Consider the following 6,000-nt stretch of genomic DNA (forward strand, 5'->3'; position numbering starts at 1 on the left):
GTAAATTTGGGATTTCAATAAAATAAAAGGACGTGATGTGGGGAGGCTAATATCTAAAAATACTCATGTATCTGGGAGTTCCCTGTTGTGGCTCAGGGATAATGAACCCAACTAGTATCCATGAGGACGCGGGTTGATCCCTGGCTTCCATCGATGGGTTAAGGATCTGGCGTTGCCGAGAGTTGTGATGTAGGTCACAGACGCGGCTCGGATCTGGTGTTGCTGTGACTGGGGTGTAGGCCGGCAGCTGTAGCTCTGATTAGACCCCGGGCCTGGGAACCTCCATAGGCCGCAGGTGCAGCCCTCATATGCAAAAATAAATAAATAAAACAAAAATAAAAATACTCATATATCTAAAAGTCCAATATAGAAGGCTGGTTAGACTTTATATTTTAGCAACACAATGAAAGAGTATGTACTTGTAGCCATTTAATAGGATTTGGATATAAGTTCACTGACTTTAGAATATTATCATAATTTATGGTTAAGATGAAAATATTTCCAAAAGTAATATACAGATATGCAATATCTGTTCTAAATCAGGTTTCTATGATTTCAAGGTACTTGCACCAGCAAAGCGGTTTCCATTAAATGAAAGAATTATTTTAACTACAAAATAAGGTAGTTTTTTTTTTTTCTTCTATACCACAGCTCACAGCAACCTTAACCCACTGAATGAGGCCAGGGATCGAACCAGAATTCTCATGGATACTAGTCGGTCTCATTACCGCTGAGCCACAACAGGAATACCACCATTTAGCTGACTATTAAGATAATCAATAGAGACTTCAGTGTCCACATACAACAAATTACATAATTGGTTGAGAAAAGTCACTAAACAACTATAATAAGTAGCAACAACAACACGCCTTGGAGAATGGGGAGAAACTGATTTCTGGAATTGCCATGTTCTATTATTTTATTTTATTTATTTTTTATTTTTTTATTTTTTTGTTTTTAAGGCTACACTGTGACATATGGAAGTTCCCAGGTTAGGGGTCAAATCAGAGCTACAGCTGCCTGCCTACATCACAGCCACAGCAACACCAGATCGGAGCCTCATCTGTGACCTACACCACAGCTCACAGCAACCCCAGATCCTTAACTCACTGAGCAAGGCCAGGGATCGAACCCACATCTTCATGGATACTAGTCAGGTTCATTACTGCCGAGCCACAATGCAAACTTCCTTGTATTATTTTAAATGTGCAATTTTTAACAAAAGAATAGGACATGCAAAGAAATGAGAAAGTATGGGCCATAAAAAGGGGGAGGAGGAAAGCAAGCAATAAAAACTTTCCCTGAAGAAGCCCAGACATGGGCCCTACTAGACAAAGACTTGAAATTAGCTCTCTGAAATATGTCCAGGAGTTCCCATCGTGGCTCAACACGTTAAGAACCCGACATAGTGTCTGTGAGGATGTTGGCTGGATCCCTGGCCTTGCTCCGTGGGTTAAGGGTCTGATGCTGCCACAAGCTATGATATAGGTTGTAGATGTGGCTTGGATCCTGCATTGCTGTGGCTGTGGTGTAGGTTGGCAGCTGTAGCTCAGATTCAACCCCTAGCCTGGGAACTTCCATTTGCTGCAGGTGTGGCCCTAAAATAAAAAAAAAAACAAAACATTTTTTTAATTAAAAAAAAAAGAACCAAATAGAAATTCTGGAGTTGGGAAGTACAATAACTGAATAAAATTCACTGGAGGGGCTTAACAACATATTTGAGTAAGCAGAACAAAGAATCAGACTTGAAGATAGGTCAGCTGAGATTATCCAGTCCTAGGAACAGAAAGAAACAAAATGAATAAAAATGAACACAGACCTTCCTGTTTCTACTCCGACCTGTAAAGAACTGTTTCCCCTCCAACCTGTAAAGAACTTGGGAACTGTCATCCTCAAAATAAGAAAAAAAAAACTCAGAACAAGTTGAAAATCAACAACTCTTAAGTCAACAAGAGAACTGAAGTTACAGCGAAAGTAGCCACACCGCCCCTCACAAAGTTAAGAAGCATGGAGATTACAGAGAATCATAGCTTATCAGGAGCAGAAGCCCCTGCTGTAGCCAGCAATGAAACACTTAAATGGTAACTGATGACTACATGCAGGCAGAATGAGGACTAGCCAGAGAAAAAACATACACACACACAACTCCTAGGAACATGTTTTTGTTGTTGTTGTATTGTTTCGTTTTTGTTTTTTGTTTTTTTTTTTTTTTTTTCCTCTCTCTTATTACGGTAGCCCTGCGGCATATGAAAGTTCTTCCAGCTAGAGGTCGAATCAGAGCTGCAGCTGCCAGCCTACACTACAGCCACAGCAACACCAGATCCAAGCCACATCTGCGACCTATGCTGCAGCTTGCAGCATGCTGGATCCTTAACCCACTGAATGAGGCCAGGGCTTGAACCTGCCTCCTCAGGGAGACAATGTCAGGTCCCAATGAGCCATGATGGGAACTCCTCCAACATGTTTTAGTAATAGATTTCTGAATTTCACTAGAGATGATCAGAAGGCAATAGCTAAAACCTCTGTTGGGCAGCTAAGGACACTGAACTTAAGAGAATAGAAGTGACTATCTCGGATCACCTAGCAAGTCTCTGGCAGGGCAGGAGCTAGGGCCTGACTCTGTGATCTTTCCCTTAACCCCCCTGCTCCCAGGTCAACACCCATCCCCTGACCTTTTAAAACCCTTTGAAATATGTTGTTTCCTATTCCCAGTCCCCCAACTCTATTATCCAGAGGCTTTGATTTCGGCTCTGAGCTGACAGATAAGCACATAAATCTACTTGCATTTTATTTATGGAAAGGAGCTGGTTATTGTTGATGTTTTCATCCCAAAAGCTATCTCACTGGCAATTCACATGGCATGACTGGTCGAGTACTGGGAGTGATGGGAACCAGGCCAGGTGTTCCAGGTGACAAAAAGTCAGCAGCAACTGTGTTCCAGGATCTTGTTTTCTCTCTGTGGGAAATTCTTTGTAATTCACAGTCACGAGATCTTTCCCTGGTCCAGTTATTTTGCCAAGTGCCCATCCTGTGACTAACACCTGGGTTACAGGGTTGCACACACCCTCATACCTACACATTGCATCTGAGGTGGCAGAAAGCAGCCCAGATCCCAGGCTCCTGGCAGTAATCCTGTGAAACCCCCTGAGTTGACCCACATTCCATCTCTGTGCCTCGTCCACGCTCCTTCTTCTCTGTTCCTGAGACTCTCATCTTCACCTTCCGACTCTTGCACGGCTAAGGACTTGGCTCACGTCCCATCGTCTCATCCATAAACAAGATAGTGACATTCATTAGCGAGCAATGGAAGATCCAAGGCCAGGGAGTTTTGGGTGCAATATTTTTCCATGAGCTGATTTAATTCATGTGCTGATTTTTCTAGTCGATTTTTTTTCTATTCATTTTAATTTAGCTTAATGATAAACATTTATTGAACTTCTACTATGTGTCAACACTATTTAAAGGTGGGGATAACAGTGCCACACATACAACAAATCAGAAGGCAGCCTGCTTTCTGTGTCTTCACATGATCCTTATAGGGACACCAGTCTTACTGGATTACAGCCCATCCCATAGCCCTCATTTTATTTTATTTTATTTTATATTATTTTTTGTCTTTTTGCTATTTCTTTGGGCCGCTCCCGCGGCATATGGATTTTCCCAGGCTAGTGGTCGAATCGGAGCTGTAGCCACTGGCCTACGCCAGAGCCACAGCAACGCGGGATCTGAGCCACGTCTGCAACCTACACCACAGCTCACGGCAACGCTGGATCATTAATCCACTGAGCAGGGGCAGGGATCGAACACGCAACCTCATGGTTCCTAGTCGGATTCGTTAACCACTGCGCCACGACGGGAACTCCCATAGCCCTCATTTTAACCCAATTACTTTTTTTCTTTTTTTTTGCTCCTTTTGGGGGGCTGCACCTGCAGCATATGGAAGTTCCCAGACTAGGGGTTGAATAAGAGCTGCAGCTGCCAGGCTATGCCACAGGATCCAAGCCATGTCTGCGACCTGCACCACAGTTCACAACAACATCAGATCCTTAACCAAGTGAGCGAGGCCAGGATTGAACCCACATCCTCATGGATATTAGTCGGATTCGTTACCACTGAGCCACGAGAGGAATTCTTCAATTACCTCTTTAAAGGCCCTATTTCCAAAATTCTTTTTAGTACAAATTCAGATTGTGAGTACACTTGCTTTAGTATGGTCCATGAACTAAGAATAGTTGAGCTAAAATCAAAGTAATATTTTATGACATGAAAATTACATGAAATTCAAATGTCAGTGTCCATGAGGATTTTGGAATGCAGTGATACTCATTTGTTTAGATGTTGTCTATTGTTGCTGCAGAATTGAGTCGTTTCAACAGAAAATGGCCTATGAAGCTTCAAAGATGTATTATTTCGCCCTTTACAGAAAAAGATTCCCAGCCCCTGATGTAGCACTGTGTATATCCTCTCATCAAACTATTACATTGCTTCTTGTAATTTCTATTCAACTCATACGTATATTGAAATCTTAAACTAGCTGTCTCAAGTCCCAAAATGAATAATATAAAAACTTTAAGGAGTTCCCATCGTGCTCAGTGGTTAATGAACCCGACTAGCATCCATGAGGACACAGGTTCTATCCCTGGCCTTGATCAGTGAGTTAAGGAGCCAGCGTTGCTGTGAGCTGTGGTGTAGGTCACAGATGAGGCTCGGATCTGGCGTGGCTGTGGCTGTGGTGTAGGCTGCGGCTACAGTTCCAATTGGACCCCTAGCCTGGGAACCTCCATATGCTGCGGGTGTGGCCCAAAAAAGACAAAAAAAAAAAAAAAAAAAAAACCTTTTTAAAATAAAAAAATAAAAGATACGTCACAAGAAAGAGGGTCAAAGAAATTTTTTTCTACCACACATTGAGATAGCTACTGGGAAGGAAGATGGACAGTAATAGAAGCTCTTAATCTTTTTGTGTCATGGAGAAACATAGCCTGGAGAGACCTATAAACCCTTTCCAAATAATACATTTAAATATTTAACATAAAATATGTAGGATTACAGAGGATATCAAGAAAATTGAAATAATCACAAAATATTTTAAAAATCAAATACATAATATAGTAGAATATGTGCTTCTATACAAACAGATTTAAAGCCCAGTACAATGGCAGGTCTAATAACGACCACACATGAATCGTGGCACATCCACGTTGCAGACTTGACTACCTTCACTGTGGGCGTTTGTTAAAAGACAAAGAATTATACACTAAAAATTTTGGCATGTTAACTATACCTTAATAAAGCTGACTTCTAAAAATAAAAATTTGGAGTTCCCTTTGTGGCTCAGAGGTTAACAAACCCAACTAGGATCCAGGAGGATGCTGGCCTTGCTCAGTGAATTAAGGATCCTGCGTTGCTGTGGCCGTGGTATAGGCCAGCAGCTACAGCTCTGATTCGACCCCTAGCCTGGGAACTTCCATATGCCGAGGGTGTGGCCCCAAAAGGCAAAAAAATAAAATAAAATAAAAGTAAATAAAAGTAAAAATTTGTAGTAGTAGCCTAGTGATTAGAAAGGTCTGCATTCCATCGTCCGGCCTCCTGCTTACTCCCTCTCACAGGGCATCAGGTCCTCGACTCACACACAGCCAGCCCAAGAAGTCTGCAAGCAGGAAAGAACCAAAACAGCCACAGAGGTCTGTTTCCCAGGCTGCAAGCTCTTCATGAGCAAGACATTCCCTGCATCACAGGCACTAGCTTTGCCAAGGCTGGCATGTGGCCAGACATCTGGCTGTGGGACACAACTAGGAACGGATCCTCCTGTTTCCGACTAGGAGCACATCCCTCCCCCGCCAACCGCACTGTCCCAGAGCCAGGTAAGGGGTCGGTCAGAACTTTGGGGCATAGAAGTGTTGCTGGGGTGTTGGGCCAACAAAGAAGGGCTTCTGCGCAGAAGATCCAGTCTGTACCTGCTTCTGAACTCCGAAGAGCTGCTGGGAGATTCTCTAACAACGA

The sequence above is a fragment of the Sus scrofa genome, chromosome 14 (assembly GCF_054392235.1).
Source record: "Sus scrofa isolate SSC_HxYL_T2T_F1_AM1 chromosome 14, Sscrofa_HxYL_maternal_Yorkshire_Landrace_v2.0, whole genome shotgun sequence".
Lineage (NCBI taxonomy): Eukaryota > Metazoa > Chordata > Mammalia > Artiodactyla > Suidae > Sus > Sus scrofa.